Here is a 17,901-nt window from a genome sequence, read left to right on the forward strand (position 1 = left end):
TTCCTTAATTTTTATTTATTTTTTTTTTTTTGGTTAGTATTTCCACTGTTAAGCTTGACTTTGTGACTTTTTTGAAGCACCGTAGAGTTCAATTTCTCAACAGTGGTTTAACACAGAGCATCTTGTTTTGTTTATATCTTTCTATAAATTCTAATTCAATAAAGAAATCTCATGTTTATTCATAGTATTTGGGGGAAATAATGGCTTCCTCAAAAGGTCAAATTAAAGACTCAATTATTCCTGATTGATTTCCTCTGTTCCCTGGAACCCCAGCCTCTGTTAAGAAACTGATCGTTCAAATGCTTTTATTGAAAGGCCATTAGATGATTTCCACTTCCAAATGGGATAGACACCTTCTCTGTGTGACCTGGATGAAGCACACATTGTCTCTGAGCCAAAATTTTATGATTTATAAAATAAGTGGATTCTACTACACTAGTCATCAAACTTTCAATTCCAAAATGGGATTTTAGATTATCAACAACTATCTAAATATATGTTGCAGTGTAATCTCTTAAACCCTTCTGGTGTGACTACATATTGCTAGGAGATTTTAGAAATAAATTGGTATATTAATCAAGTTGATATTACATTAATACATAATTTCATGGGTCATCTGGGTGGCTCAGTGGTTGAGTGTCTGCCTTTGGCTCAGGTTGTGATCCCATGGTGATGGGATCGAGTTCCGCAGCAGGCTCCTTTCTCCCTTTCCCTATGTCTCTGCCTCTCTCTGTGTCTCTCATTAATAAATGAATAAAATCTTTAAAAATTAATCAATCAATCACACCTAGATGTCATATATGCTCTATTGTATGCAATTATGAACATACTGTTTCTTAAAGCTTAAAAACTATCTCTAAGATGGCTAAATTATTGCTGCATTTCTGCTGAAGGCAAAAGTGCTTTGAAAACGCAACTTATTTATATTTGCAGAATCATCTTTATCCCTGTAAATCAAAAAGACAGACTCATCTCCGATGTTCAGTCTGTTGAGGTGGACAAAGATCCACAATCTCTTCCCATGACTTTATTTTTGCTTTTGGCCCTTGTGGGGATTAGAATGACACTCCATCTCTTCACCACAGGTTTAAAGTGCTTCAAAGTCTACATTCATAATAATTAATTGCCCTTGTTTGTTTACTGGAGGTGCTTACCTACCAGTGACAGCAAGGAATTCTCACTTAAGCAGTTCAACTGAGAGGCCCAGCCCCTGGCCTGCTGTGGACCCTATAGCCTTCTCTCTGTGAGCTCCTGTGTGAGCAGTTCAGTTAGGCTCTAAATTTTAATTCTTTTTTTTTTAAAACTTATTTTTATTTATTTATTTATGATAGTCACACAGAGAGAGATGAGAGACAGAGACACAGGCAGAGGGAGAAGCAGGCTCCATGCACGGGGAGCCCGACGTCAGATTCCATCCCGGGTCTCCAGGATTGCGCCCTGGGCCAAAGGCAGGCGCTAAACCGCTGCGCCACCCAGGGATCCCTAAATTTTAATTCTTAATCCATATCTGGTGTCACCAAAAAATTCCAGTTGTAACTCTGAAACAACTTTTACTATTTGGAAGATAATTTTAAATGTCTTACTTCAGGGCAGCAAGAGTCTGGAAATGCAAACAAAAGGCTTCATTCTGAGTGACATTTGAACACCCCTTTGCTCCATCTCTCACTGCTCTGGTGAGATGTCCCAGGCAATTAGTGACAGCTTTTCAGAGCTCCCTGAGTACAGATCACCGGAGGAAGCATGTAATCAGAAATGTGAGCTAACGATTAATTATGAGTTCAAGAAAAGCCCTACAAGCCAAGAAACCTCTTTTTTTCCCCAGATACCGTGTCACACTTAATACTTTGTCAGAACCATGGTCCTTAAGGACTGCACAAATCTCGTTCTCACATAAAGGAAGTTACCACCAGCAACACTCGTGAGATAGTTAAAAGAAATACTAAGACACAAACAGAAAAGGATCAGGTATAGAGAGTGTAAGTTAGCTCATATATTCAGATCATAATAAAAATCATAAAAATGTATATTAGGTTTTTATACCAATAGGTATTCTGATTTTCAGGAAGGCAAAGTTTTGATGCATTCTATGATTGGGGAAAATACAAATAATGCAGTGAATCCAGAGCAATGTAATTCAAAAAAAGCTTAAGTGAGCAGTTTTCTGGAAATGCAGTGTCTCTTCCCCAGTGAGCATGAGGCTGGAGAGATGGGTTAGAACTAGGTGGCAGAAATCAGACAGAAGTCATGGAAAATATCAATTCTAGGAAGAAGCAGGAAAATAGGGAAATCTATCATTAGATAGGTCTTTAATTTCCATTTATCTAATTTTTTTCCATTTATCTAAATTTTTGAAGATTGGTTCAGCCAGACAAATACTCTCCTTGAGAAAGATGATTAAAGGAAAATCAATGTGAAATATTTTGTGCTTATCCTGCCATTTGTGATTACTCGTAAGAGACAAAAAGTGTAGGGGATCCCTGGGTGGCGCAGCGGTTTGGCGCCTGCCTTTGGCCCAGGGCGCGATCCTGGAGACCCGGGATCGAATCCCACGTCGGGCTCCCGGTGCATGGAGCCTGCTTCTCCCTCTGCCTGTCTCTCTGCCCCCCCTCTCTCTCATTCTATGTGACTATCATAAATAAATAAAAAAATTTAAAAAAAAAAAGACAAAAAGTGTGGACAGGATTCTCTTCAGGCTAATAATGAAAAACATTTCAAAGAAAAGGAAGGGAGCCTGGGTTTTATAGAGGAAGGTCAACCAGAACATCCTCCAGGAGTCTGTTGGAAGTCCTGAGGAAGGATGGGAAGGGTCTGAGCAGGGAATATGCATGATGGGAGGAGATTTTATAATCCTTGCTGCTTTCTGGGACCATGGGGCTCAGATCGAGTTCAACAATGCCCATGGTGGCAACAAAATAATGCTGAGAATGACTGAATCCTCACCCTCAAGTGAGAGCTGCAACCAAGTATATGACTTGTGTAAACTATAAATACATGAAATGTGCATTGCACTTCTGTTCCTCTTTGCTCATGAGGATCCTGCCTTAGTGCCTGTGTCTGGCATTCTCAAGGGAGCTTGAGTTGCACATGTACTACCCCTGAAATATGCTTCCCAGAAGCCAATACAGAGAACAGAGACAACCCAGCCCTCAACTGACATGTGACATAGATTAGAATAAATGTGTGCTGTTGGGAGTCACTAAGATGTGCAGGCTGTTTATTACAATAAAAACCAGCAACCAGCAAACCTCATCAGCATCTCATCCTAGTAGTATCTGATCTAAAACTTGCCTGCACCTCACAGCTGTAGTTTAAATTTTAGGGTTCAGGGGCACCTGGGTGGTTGAGATGGTTAAACATCTGCCTTTGACTGCCGTGATTCCAGGGTCCTGGGATCCAGCCCCACGTCAGGCTCCCTGCTCAGTGGCAAGTCTGCTTCTCCCTCTCCCTCTGCTGTTCCTCCTGCTTGTGCTCCCTGGCTCTTCTTCCCACCCTCTCAAATAAATAAATAAAATATTTTAAAAAATAAAAATAGAAAATAAATATGCAGGGTCCTCATAGCATTACTTACCTAAATATCCCCTCCTGGCAACTCTCTTCATGCGAGGGTTTTCCCAAAGCGATTGAGCTGCATGTCTTTTATAAAACATTCTTCAAATGTATCAGGTTACTCTTTTATTGATCCATCATTGGAAATGGAACACAGGGTTTAGCTGCTGAAAATGGCTTAGCTAACTTCTCTCAATGTATCTGTATCTTGAAGAAGCTTTTCATTTATTAAGAGTAAATATGTGGGCTGTCAGGTGTTCAAGCAAAGGAAAACCTAGTACAAGTGGACCCTTTGGAACCTTCACATTGTTCACAGGAATCAAATGCCTTCAATGTCTGCAGGTTAAATCCATTCCCTCTCCCCCCCTAAAAAAAGTAAAAAAAAAAAAAAAAAGTAAAACACATTGCTGATTTAAAAGTGAGCATTTTAGTGTAATAAAGAGTAACAGTAATATTCTTCTAGTCTCATTTTAAGAAATATGTATTGAAAATCAAAATTATCAAGGAAAAATCATAATTCATTTCAGGTTATGAGGTAACTATGCCACTGTATTTCTTAATGCATATAACTTGAAAAGAAGGTCTTTTTATCCTCAAATTCATTAGTCTTTGTGCATAGACCCACGGTAATGAAGGTAGAGAAGGGATGTATTCACTATGAGTGTCTTCTGGATCACATCAGAAAAAAGTGCCTATTTCTTTCATGGGACACTTCTCTGGCTATTGACACAGTTTAACTTCAGACTAATTGATTCATTCTTCTGCCACACTCATAGAGGTTCTGTGAATTTAGAAAGCTTAGCCCTGAAATGAACAAGTAAATGTCCCAAGAGACACCAAAACCTTACCTATGCATGGTCAAGTTATAAGTGATTTCTGGGATATTTTTGTCCTAGAGAGTTGTCAGGAAGACAGCAACAGTTGGCAAAGCACAAAGGATTGGAGTTACCCATTCAAATATGACCTAATTACTCTTGACATTCTTGGAAAAATTCCTTTCATAATGCTCTTAATGAACAATGCAGTTAATGCAAAATACATGTAAAGCAAATCACTTTCTTCTCATGTATTATTATACAAATCTTATTACAACTGTGAAAACATTTGACAAAATGCCATTGAGCAGTGCTTCCTATTTTATGATTTTTGAATGTCCTGAACAAGGCTGCATATCCAATGCTCCTTCTGGATATCAGATCTTTAAATGTTGTGATTTAATTTTAAATCCTTGTTTTTAGGTTATGTTTTATACAGATGATAATCATCAACTAACAAGCTTCTGTGAATCTCTAAGATGAAACACAAAATTGAGGTGAGTTTAAAATCACAAATATAATCCTTTGCAAAAATTTGTAACTTGGTAACTCTTTAAATTGAAATGATTCATGACTTAGAGAAAACTGTAACAACAGTGCAAAAGAATTCCATGTATCCCTTACCCTGAGGCTTCAAATGATAACATTTTATCACACTACCACATTGGCTTTTTTTAAAAATTACTTAATTTATTTATTTAAAGAGGGAGAGAGAATATGTGTGCGGGGGGGAGGGGCAGGGGAGAGGGAGAGAGAGTCTTTTTGTTTGTTTTATAACAGTAGCTAGCTCCTTTTTAAAAAGATTTTATTTATTCATGAGAGACACAGAGAGAGGCAGAGGGAGAAGCAGGCTCTCTATGGGGAGTGCAATGGGGTGCCCGATCCCTGGACCCCAGGATCATGACCTACGCCAAAGGCAGATGCTCAACTGCTAAGCCACCCAGGCATCCAAGGAGAGATTCCCTCCTGAGCGTGAAACACGGATCTGGCTTGATCCCCCAGAGCCCAAACCAAGAGTCTGACACTTCAACCAACTGTGCTATCCAGCCAGCTCACCATATTTGCCTTTTGGTTCTCTCCCCCTTCTATTTCTTCCTTCTTTCTTTCCCTCTTGCCTTCCTTCTTCTTTCTTTCTCCCTCCATTTCTCTCTCCCATGAATCATTCCTGAAATTAATTAGCCAATTGTATTAAACCTTTCAAAGAACTAAATCTTTGGCATTATTATGGTTCTGTGATGTTTCTTTTGTTCTCATTCATTAATTATGTTTCCTCTGCCTTTGACTTTAATGTGCTCTTCTTTTTCTAATTTCTTAACCAGTCTTCTTAGCTCACACGTTTTCACCCTCTCTTTTATGTTAATATGAGCAATTAAGGTCATAAATTGCTCTCTATTGACAATTTCAGAAAAATTTTAACATTATGTTTTTATGTTCATTGAGTTTTACCTATTTATTTATTTCCATTACTCTTTTTATTTGATTCAGAGGTCAAATAATAGTGTGGTTTTGGTTTTCCAAGCCTCTTCCCTCCTGTATTGCAACTTGTTTGAAGATGGTGTCACAAGTGATACTTGTTCTGTAAAATTTATTTTTACTCTGGTACTTGTATATAATTTATTTTGTAGATGATTACTCAGTTTTCAGAAACTGATGATTACTCAGAAACTGTTGGGTGCAGTGATCAAAGATATTAATCATGTCATTCAAACTGACAATACAACTACCAAATATTTTTGTCTGCTTTATGTATTTAGCATTAGGACATGATTATGGTGATGAATTTGTCCCTTATATATGCATCAGTTTCTGTTTTGTCTACTTTGAAATAATTAGGTGAAAATTGTAACTCTTTTTCTTTCTTGAAAAATGATTTCTTTAAGTATATTGCTTTCATCACTGAGAAGCATATATAAATGTACCTAATACTATATCCAGCATTTGCGATGATGCTATAGTATGATGGGTTTCTTTGCCTCTTGACTTCATACTAGATGTGACATATCCCTAGTATATGAGACAACATTCCAATTGGTATATATTGATTTAGTTTTTTTGCACTGAATTTTCATAATTGAGATTTGCCTAAATTTATTCTTCATTGATTTGTCTGTCTAGTTTTAGTGTATTTAAAACTGGCCTAATAAAATGATATAAAATGTCTTTTGCCTTTTTCTTTGCTCTAAAATAGTTTGTGTAACAGAGGACAACATACAATTCCTTCAAAATTTAAACTTTGACTATATAGAGAGAGTTTATGTTGTCTAATACAAAAACTCCTGGATGGCTACTTGTAGATTGATCACCATCCATACCTCCACCATACAATTCTGGAAGAGTTTATAAAAATTTAAAGTTCCATGTCACTATTCCTTGTCTATTTATGTGTGCTTTGAGATCAAGAATTTTTTTCCATTAACTTGGCACATTTTAAGAAGCTCTTAGGTTGCGATTATTGTTTATAACAACTTTCTCTTGCATTATTTTCTTCAAAAACATTTTTTTTCTTTGTATAATCAATAATTATCTGCATTTAACCAAATGCATTTTTGGGAACTGACTACAATTGTTTTTTATAATTTCTGTTTGCATCTGCTTGTCATCTTGCTACAATACAAGGTCACATAACTGTTTTTTGATACATGCTTTTGGGAAGTCAGTGAAAAATAGACTCAGAAATTAAGAAGTTTATAATCAAAATGCATGCACACTAAAGGTATGATCTTCAGAATTAGGGAGTAATAGCACAACTTAGGTTTAGTTGATTGCCTAGTAATGATAAAATATTAAGTTCTTATTTTGAGTGATTTTCTTTCTATTGTATAATAGTATTATGTAATATCTTTTTGATATTATATAAGGATTTCATTGAGTCTTTGACAATGTTTTCTAAGACCATTTTTCTGGATTCCTTATCTATAATATTTAGCTAAGAATGACTGATAACCAATTTAACATGGTCAATGAAAGAAGATCTCTCCTTTAAAAAAAAATCCCCACAGAAATGCATAGATCAACAACATATTTATTAGGTACTCTGCATTTCAGTGCTTCCCTGACCAGTTTACAGTTGGATTAAGACTCCAATTTAAGGAAATTTCCTGAACACCAGCATTCTTTCAAGGTCTGCTGCTTTTGCCATTAAACTTCAGCAAACATGAACAGGGTGGCATTATCTATTAAAAAGACTTATTTTCCTAGCTGGATAACCATTATTCCATGCAGTTATAAAATACATAATCTAGTTTATTTCAACAACTTTTAATATAATGGTATTGCAAAAGGGAATGAGTTAGGGCTTAGAAATAAAGGGTGGAAAAAACCCAGAGGCTTCTAGAAACACTGGTGCTAGGTAAATTAAATCACTAACAAAATTACTCTGTCAATTCAATTTACCTCTCACATTATGTACAGATGGCTTTGCAATTTTATTAATGAGAAGAATTTTTATATCATACCTAAGAATGTGTCCCAAATTATTTGCCATTTGGTATATGTTAGGAAACGTAACTAAAATTGTGAACAAGAGAATATGATGGAATAGAATATGTTAACTGTGCTGGTATTCATTTCCTTTCTCCCTTGCTTGGAAAGGGAAACAAACAAAAAGGGTCTGTTTGTTTAGCCCTTAAGTGCATTCATTTCCATACACAGTGGATATCCTAAGTGAGGACTCCATATTTCAAGACCACATTCTTTTACGCATTTAGAAGTTGGCACACGCAGAATCGCTGCATTAAACAACTAATGCCTTTATTATAATCAGTTGCATTTAGTTTAAAATTCCTAAGTTATTTTGGAAAAAAAAAGTGACTTGGAGGGGAAATGATTCGTCATCTCACTCTTTCTGGAGGCAATAAACCAGTACAGTTGGAAAACCAATTTTCTCATCTGGGGTTTGCAAAATCTTGTAAAGAAATATAATATAGACTATGTCAAGAAGTTATGAGGCCATTTCCTACATCTCTTAAATACAGTGAGACAAAAGAATCTCAATCTTACTTCTCCTTAGCCACTAATCCCCATAATAGGCTGTATATTTCTTATGCACTTTATGCCCTAAGCATAACTAGTTATAAAGCTGCTCACTCACAGTGCTATGATTTACCTGTAGAGGGACTGGGCCTACCACTTCATCACAGTCTCTACTCTCAAATAAGGTCCTTATCCCTGCTCAAGGACGCCTGAATTTTTATCAATTTTGTTGATTTCTTTAGTTTAAGTTTTTGTCCTAGGATGACATGTTAGGATATGAAAGGCGACCATACTCAGGATACTCACATTCTTCTAAAGTAACTTAAAATGGACTGGAGCCCTCACTAGCCAAACTAGCAGGGAGTCTAGCCTATTGGTCCTTACCCTGTTGCCACACTACTCTCCCATGGATGATCAGAGCATCTCCAGACATTCAGGAACTGGACTCCAAAGCCCACATCCATTACTCTCCCTCCCAAGAGGAGTACATTCCTATCACTGATCCTCCTGCTGTAACTCCTGTTTCTCCTGCTAAGGTACAGAACCACTGCTGAATGCTATATTCTCTGGCACCTGTAGCAACCCCCCAGGACTTCAGTACCATCCAGTTTCATTGGAAACATTGGCAGCAAACATATGCATCCTTGGTTGTCTGTATTGTTTTCTTGTTTCAAGTAACTTTCCACCTTAATCTTAAATCCAAAAAGCTCTTCCTTCTTTTGCTAGAAAACCAGCCTTGACTATCCCCTGCTAGTGTTTAGCCTTTGAAACACAATTGGCTCCCTTATCCCTTTTGGTCCAGGAATATTTTCTGCTCCTAGGTGATAAGCGATCCTCATAAAGGTTGCTAAATAGACTTTCTGCCACTCGTTTTTCATCCCTTCCCCTAGAAAATAAACAACCCCTCTAGACACAAACATAAGCATAAACTTCAATTGGACATGCAACTACAGATAACAGACACAGTGGAGAAATGTGCCACATTAGAATAAATCAATCTGAACAAAAGAATTAATCAAACCTTTTCCTTAAAGACTTGAAAGTCAGGCACACAGAAACCTTATTAGTTATATGAGTACTATGGTGAAAACTGTTACTCTCCTTAGTAAACCACCAATGACCGGTTGGTTCATCAGATAAACATTCCTATCATCTTTTTTTTTTTTAATTTCAGGGTAGTTGACATACAGTGTTTTATTACTTTTAGGTATACAATGAGCCAGTCAGAGAAAGACAAATACCATGTGATTTCACCATAATTCTTATTTTGAACATAAATATAGCCACAACTTATAGACTTCTCTATACTGTGTATTATTTTATTATCCAATGGATTCCTGTTCCTGTAGTCAAGTAAGTACTTATCTCAACCTCTATTATGCAGTTTAAGTTATTACTGTAATTCTAATTAATTTTAACTTACATAAACCTATGAAATGTGATTGGGAAAAGAAAAAGGTTGTTCACTTGAAAGAAAATGAAATGCTTTGAAAAGATCTTACAAGAGTCTTAGAAAATAAAATTAAAGTATCTGCTGAATTGTAATGTCATCATATAAATTTTGCAAAAGTTTACAACATGAGTTTCATAAAAATATAAAATGAACATAAACCACTATGTTATTTAGCTCATTAATGAGGCACTCAAAATGATAAAGCTGTGTTCAAGAGCATTAAAAATAATTTTTATGAGTATTAAAAAGATAAGACAAAATTGCTAGGTAAGTTTAAACTAGGTCAATATCCTAAAAGACATCCAAACCATAACCCTTGGTCTAAAATTTTCCCAGTAGATGGTCAGACTATATGAATGCTGTAGATGTCACCTGCGTTAATAAAACACAATTTTTTGTATTCATCCAGTGATTCATGTTGTGGCTCCTGAGATCTATCCTTTCCCTTTACTATACAGGCAGTTTTTCAAATGATTTATGAGAGGTGAAATCCCAGCATTATTCTAATTGCCTTCTTTTGATACACACCAGTCTTATTCACAGGTATGTTACATAAGTTCATATTCAACATTGGAAATTAAAGCTAAAAGAAATGTTAATCACAATTAATCTAGCTCTTCTCTTGATAGAGAAAGACACGGACATGCCAAAAAATGTGAAACCAAATGCCAGAGGTGAAGAATGCAGATTTCTTTCCTTTCTTCTTAATGCTTACACATTTACCTGTTCATGCCTTGTGCAAGACCATTTAAAAGAAATGTGGTTGATATACAGATCAAATAGACAGAAATATACTCTGATCCCTACAGGAATTCAGAGGATACTTCCAGCTTGCAGTTAGCTAAAATTTCTAAGTCTTGTTTTTTGTATTTAGCAGATTTATTCCAACTCCTGAATTTTATTTTTAAAACCTGAATGTAGGGCTTCATGCTTATTCATCTTAAATTGCACCTTTCAGTTTTTAATCATCATTTTAGCTTGAGGAAGTATATTTAAATTCAGATTCTGTCCTCCATCATAATTTATCAGTCATTTTCTAAAATTAGATCAGCATGTTTTGTGTTTTAATCAAGCCTTTGATCAAATATTTAACCTTCAGGAGCACCACTAAAATCCTTTTCCTGGAGGTTTCAATGAACATGGGAATCAAATAGATTACACATTCAGATAGAACCCTAACAAAACAAAGCAGAGATAAGAAAGTGTATTAAAATCAAACAAGCAAAAAAATAAAAAATAAAATAGAATCAAGCAAGCTTGGGATGGCTGGGCAGTGCAGTGTGTTAAGCATTTGATTCTTGGTTTTGGCTCAGGTCATGATCTTAAGGTCATGAGATTAGAGCCCCACATTGGGTTCCATGCTCATCAAGGAGTCTGCTTGAGACTCTCTCCCTCAACCTCTGCCCTTCCCACTGACACACACTCTCTCTCTAAAAGAAAGAAATAAATCTTTAAAAATAAATAATCAAGTAAACTTCATTGATAAATTCTGTATTACATCTATCCAGAAACATTCTAGACTAAGAAAAACTGACACAGATGTAAATCAAAACATACACTGGGCATAATTAATATTAACACAAAATTGATAAAATTTTTATGAGATTGACATGCTACCGACTGTGCTAATAAGGCATCTAAGATAAAGGTTTTAAAGAATCAAAGAATGAGGGCAGCCCAGGTGGCTCAGTGGTTTAGAGCCACCTTCACCCCAGGGCGTGATTCTGGAGTCCCAGGATTGAGTCCCATGTCAGGCTTCCTGCATGGAGCCTGCTTCTCCCTCTGCCTGTGTCTCTGTGTCTCTCATGAATAAATAAATAAAATCTTTAAAAACAAATCAAAGAATGATGCTTAGTATGAACTGTGGATATATGGAAAATGGCAGCATTTAAACTAAAAGCCATAGGAGAATTGGAAACATTAGTCTACATTTGTTACTATGATAGATCTTATTTCTAGAGTCCCACATAGATAACTTAAGCCTTGAATTTTCTATTCAACTATCAGTGGTAATTGGCCTGATTTAAGAAAAAGATAGTGAAGTATAAACATTATTCAAATCAACCTTTTTAAATTTTGGCATATGAACTCTCATTTTATTATAGAAAATATAAGCCTCTCTTCTATTTATTATAAGGTAGAAAATATCATTTCAAATTTATATCAATTTTCATTGTTGTATATATTTGAGAATTCCTTGTGTCTTTCCTTTCACCTCTTCTCTCAACCCCAACTTATTTTTCTTGTCTTGTCATATCTAAAAAAAAATTACAGTAACAATATCTCAGTGTATTAGATAGATGTTTTACTGAAGAAATCCATTTATATCAGTAGATGTCTTATTTGCCTTTTATTTGGTAGTAATGACTTTACTGTTTAAGTAGTTCTTTCAAAGAACTAGAAATGTGCCCATTTAAATCTTGGAGAATTCTTTGGAGTTTTATGTTTGGATTTTCTCCTAAACACATAAGGCACTGAAATAATACACTGTATTCAAGTATCTCAAAAAATAAGAAATCATTGTAAACCCAAAATCAAATGTCACATTCTGGTGTTTAAAATCCAATGCTGACCCTTCCATACTGGAATGGATGATAGTAAGTAGTGCCAAGAGATGAACTGCTGTCTATGAAAACGCAGCCTGTAAATATACAACTGCCTACTTCCCAGGGGAAATGACTATTTATGCCAGGCAAGTGCTGCATTAATTTTGTTGTCTATGCATCTCCTGGGAGCCAACTTACAAACTACCACCTTTCAAGTAAGTTCTCTCTGACCTAGAGTCTTTCATGTTTACAGACTTTTTTTTCAGGCTGTCACCATAAGAGCAAACTGACTAGGATCTGTGATATTCAAAGCCAATTTTTGTTTTTCATTTTGGATAAGAACTGAACACTAAATGTTTATTTACCCTTCACATGCCTTTAAAAAGGCATGCAGGGATCCCTGGGTGGCGCAGCGGTTTAGCGCCTGCCTTTGGCCCAGGGCGTGATCCTGGAGACCCAGGATCGAATCCCACATCGGGCTCCCGGTGCATGGGGCCTGCTTCTCCCTCTGAGTGTGTCTCTGCCTCTCCCTCTCTCTGTGTGTGTGACTATCATAAATAAATTTAAAAAAAATTAAAAATAAATAAATAAATAAATAAAAAGGCATGCATTTCAGGGCACAGGCTCCACCTTAATAGGAATTTGTTGTGAATAGTGTTTAAACACATTAGTACTTTCCATATTCTTTTCATTTTTCACCGTGACTATTGCAATATCCCCAACTGATGTCCCCACCCATTCCAGTGTACAGTCAGAATACTTCATCAAAAATGCAACTTGTGGGGCACATGAGTGGCTCAGTTGGTTAAGCATCTGCCTATGACTCAGATCATGATCTCTGGGGTCCTAGGATCAAGCACCACATCAGGCTCCCTGCTCAGAGGGAGTCTGCTTCTCTCTCTCTCTCTCCCTCTGCTTCTCCTCCCTGCTTGTGCTCTCCCATGCACTTTGTCTTCTCTCTCTCTGAAATAAATGAATAAAATCTTTTTTAAAAAATGCAACCCTTACCATATCATGGTTCTGTCAAATGCCTCCCTTGGTTTCTTCTATGAAATTTAAGCTCTATGTCTCTTGCAATGTAAGGCACTTATCTAATCTTTTCCCACTCTTTACCTCACATTTTATTCCATGGTAGCAGCACACACACATTGATGATTTATTTGTTTATTTTTGAAAGGGTTCTCTACATATAGAGCTTACCTCCATGTCTGACTATCTTTGATTTACAATTTATATCTAACAAAAGATTCAAAAAAGCTCTACTATTACCAAGATAAGTTAATAAAAAAGAGATGGAATGATTTAAAAGGTGAAAGCTACTCATATTTTCACAATCTCATTAGAACATAATATAAAATATACTAGAAGCTGTGACATTTAATTAAAAATTTCAGTCTTGGCCACATGCATTATTGGCCTCAAGGATACTTTTGCTGTGATATCATTGGAGTGAAAAAGTAGAAAGATAAAGGGGTTTGCCTCCATTGGACACATTTATAGCTACTTTTTATCAGTCTGTTACTTAGGAAACTATGTTTTCTAATCTATAAAATGAATTATACTGATATGCCCTCTTAGGTTATAAAAATTAGTGCTGTTTCATATCAAGACTCACATATAGTTCCTAACAACTGATACTCAATAATTAGTGGATTTCATTACTCAGCATAACATAACCTATCTCATTGATGGCAGAATTCAAAGAAATTAAAGTAACATACAAAGGGATTTCCTCAGATCAGTATGGTTTCTTTTAGATAACATTTCTAAAAATACATTATCAACAAAGGATAAGTGGTAAGGTTTAATAAATGGAGAGTGTGATCAGAATTTTTTTTTCTTTGCACTGGATTAAAATCTTATCCCCACCCTCCTGCTGGTAATGATAAGTTAAAGTAAGATAAAATTTAAATTTGATGAGAATGCATCATTGAATTATCTCTGATGGTGCTACCAGATGAGACTAGACTAAAGCTCTGTTTGAAAAGGAATCCAACAGTATAGTGTGATGAAAAACAGCTTTATGTTTTTTTTTTTTTTTTAAGAAGGACAGAGGGGCACCTTGGTGGAATAGTTGGTTGGGCATTCCACTCTTGGTTTCGGGCTCAGGTCATCTTCTCAGGATCATGAGATTAAGCCCCACATTGGACTCCAAGCCCAGCAAGGAGTCTGCTTAAGACTCTCTCCCCCTCTCTCTCTGCCCCTCCCCTTGCTCTCCTTCTATCTTTCTCAGATAAATTTAAAAAAAATAATTAAAAAAAAGGACAGGAAGCCCAAAGCTTAACAAAGAAACTACACAATGTTTAGAAATTTAGGTAAGACAGCTTCAATATAAATATAATATGTATACAGGAAACTTAAGAAATAATATCAGTTTGAATTTTAAAAAGTTATGTATCATACCTAAGGGGACAGAATCTCTGAATTCTAAATTCTGGGAGACTTAGGAAAGGATAATTCACAAGTAAGTTTTCTGAGGATGTTTTTGCAGGACAGAAATACACTTATTTCCCATGCTGGGTCAGGATGGTAGGGCTGACAGATTGCAGAGTGCTGTCAATTAACCTCTAATTCACAAGAAGATTTCTCTCTGAGATTAGATTTATGTGCTCAATGGTTTTCCAACTTTTTATTGATTTATTGATTGATTGGCCATAAGTGGGAAGAGATAACTGGCTGATTTCCAACTTTTTATTGATTGATTGATTGATTGGCCATAAGTGGGAAGAGATAACTGGCTGACTCTAATTCAACCTTTATTATCAAGGCCACAGGGTCACAGGACAAATACTTCAAAAGATCTTTTTCAAATCTTGAGATTAGGGGAACGGGGGGTGGTGGGGGGCTCAGTGGTGGAGCATCTGCCTTCAGCTCAGGTTGTGATCCCGGGGTCCTGGCATCAAGGGTCTCATCAGGCTCCCTGCAAGGAACCTGCTTCTCTGTCTGCCTGTGTCTCTGCTTCTCTCTGTGTGTGTCTCTCATGAATAATAATAATAATAATAGCTTGAGATTAGCTTACTATGTTTTCTTGGCTTACAAAGTACATTTTGTTCAGTTTCACACTGTAGATTCTTCAAAACCAAGAAATATACTTCCTTCTCATTAAATCCCTGGACAGAGAAGAGCACTTTCATATGTAAGCTACAATAAAAATAGTTCTAGATTATTGTACATTTAGAAATTTAATATTTTACAATGGCCACAAATCCATTTTTGGTGATACAGCAGAAAATGTCAAAATGTTTCTGATCATAGTAAATGAAAAGCTGGATCCCTTGAAAACAATGTTAAATGTCCTCTCTCAGCTTCTGTAGGCACATTCTATCTCTATCAGGCACTGTTTTGTACTTATAGACACACCACTCCCTCTTTTAGCAGGTGCTGGTCATGCCAAGCTTGGTTATGTTGGCCAAATGGGAAGGAAAAGAGAGAGCCTGAATGGGACACCTCCTATAGGCAGAGACTTCTATACTAGCTCAAAGCCAGAGCTTGGGTGACAGGTTTTAATGGGGAGGGGTGGACTACTTGTGCAGTTTTATGAGGCTCAGTGGAATTTGAGGATTTGTGATTTTCAGGGCATTCACCTGAGTGGTTCCCACACTTCCTGAAGCTAGATCCTGGTGTTGGCATAGCAGACCTGCTTTGCTTGTTAATTTTAACCATTTAATGAACAACTGTTTTGTTGCTTAGCTACTCTAGGAATTATATGTTCTGGGCCACATGCTCAGCTTCCTCCATCCTCTCCTTTCAGTACATAGTAACCAAACTTTTAAATCTGCTCCAGTAAATAGTAACCAAAGAGGCCCTTTGACTTTCAAACTTGCTTTAAGTTGGTGATTCATGGTTGTTTTTAGTTACCTTCTTTCAGTAGGTATCCAATTCCAATGTCCTCGGAGCTACTTCCCTCCTCCTATTTCTCAAACACATGGTACCTTACGCCAGCTAATCCATTCCCTTTGCCTAACTAATATATCCTTTAGTTGACCATTCAACAATAGGACAACAACTTTTTTTCCAGGGACTAACTATACTTCACATATGACTGGATGAAGTATTCTCATTTCTCCTAAACCCGTATCTTTGAAATGGCTTATTCCAATTGCCTGCTTCCCTAGGAAGCCAACCCTGGAGTAGATTTTAGTGTGCAGACTGTTCATTGAGAAGTGAACAACAGCCATGAAAGGAAGGGGGAGAAAGCAGAAGTGGACAGAGAGGATCTGAGCTTCACTAAAGGCTCAAGGACAACTGTGAAACCCAAAGAACTTTGGAGCTAGAATGAGCTTTCAGCCATGTCCCAAGTTAAACTGAGGTGGCCAAGTCTTTGTCCTACATCATTAGTCACTGTGTGTGGCTGTCACTGGAAGGATAATGAATTGGGGAGGTAGTTCTCTGCAGCTGAGGCCATGTCACAAGAGTTAACCAAAAGCAGTCCCAGAAACCTTATAACAAAGTTCTTCATTAAGGGCTATCTCATTGCATCAGTGTCAATCACACTGTGATAGAAAGAAAGAAAGAAAGAAAGAAAGAAAGAAAGAAAGAAAGAAAGAAGAAAGAAGAATTTAAGCAGAAAATGGAATAAATTTGAACTGAAAACAAATATTATGTAGTAGCTTCAAAATCATATATACATCAGTTAATTGTGCTATATGTAAATATGCCAGTTAAAATCCCCAAATCAATAGATTTAAAAATGCAACTACAGATGTCTGAAGAGAGACACACCTAAATGTGAAGAATAGAAATTTTAATGTTAGTAGTTAGGAAAATATATGCCAAAAAGTGTTAGACAGAATATTGTAGTTAGATTTTTAAAATTATAGAGAAAACAAGAAATATATTTATAATTTTAAAAATACCAGGGCAGCCCGGGTGGCTCAGCGGTTTAGCACCACCTTCAGCCCAGGGTGTGATCCTGGAGACCCGGGATCGAGTCCCACATCCGGTTCCCTGCATGGAACCTGCTTCTCCTTCTGCCTGTCTCTCTCTCTCTCTCTCTCTCTCTCTCTCTCTCTCTCTCTCTCATATGAATAAATAAATAAAATATTTTTAAAAAATACCAGGTCATCAGGAAGATATAAAGATTATCAATTTCTGGTCCCTGAATAGCAGTATCAAAATACATAAAGCTGAAATTGGCAAAACAGAAGAGAGAAACAAATACACATTTTAAAAAGCAGATATTATTTTTATTAAAGATTTTATTTATTTGTTCACAAGAGACACAGAGAGAGGCAGAGACATAGGCAGAGGGAGAAGCAGGCTCCTTGCAGGGAGCCTGATGTGGGACTCGATCCTGGGACTCCAGGATCATGCCCTGAGCTGAAGGCAGACGTTTAACCACTGAACCACCCAGGCATCCCTTTATTTTGTTTTTAAAGTAATTTCTATTTCCATTGTGAGGCTTCAACTCATGACCCCAAAATCAAAAGTTACATGCTCTACCAACTGAGCCAGCCAGGCATCCCAAGGGTAAAATATCAACTTATAAAGATGTATCTAAACAGACATTATATCTTAATTGATATATGTAGAACACTCACCATATAACTGCAGAACACACATTACTTTC

Source organism: Nyctereutes procyonoides, unplaced genomic scaffold (assembly GCF_905146905.1).
Source record: "Nyctereutes procyonoides isolate TBG_1078 unplaced genomic scaffold, NYPRO_anot_genome, whole genome shotgun sequence".
Lineage (NCBI taxonomy): Eukaryota > Metazoa > Chordata > Mammalia > Carnivora > Canidae > Nyctereutes > Nyctereutes procyonoides.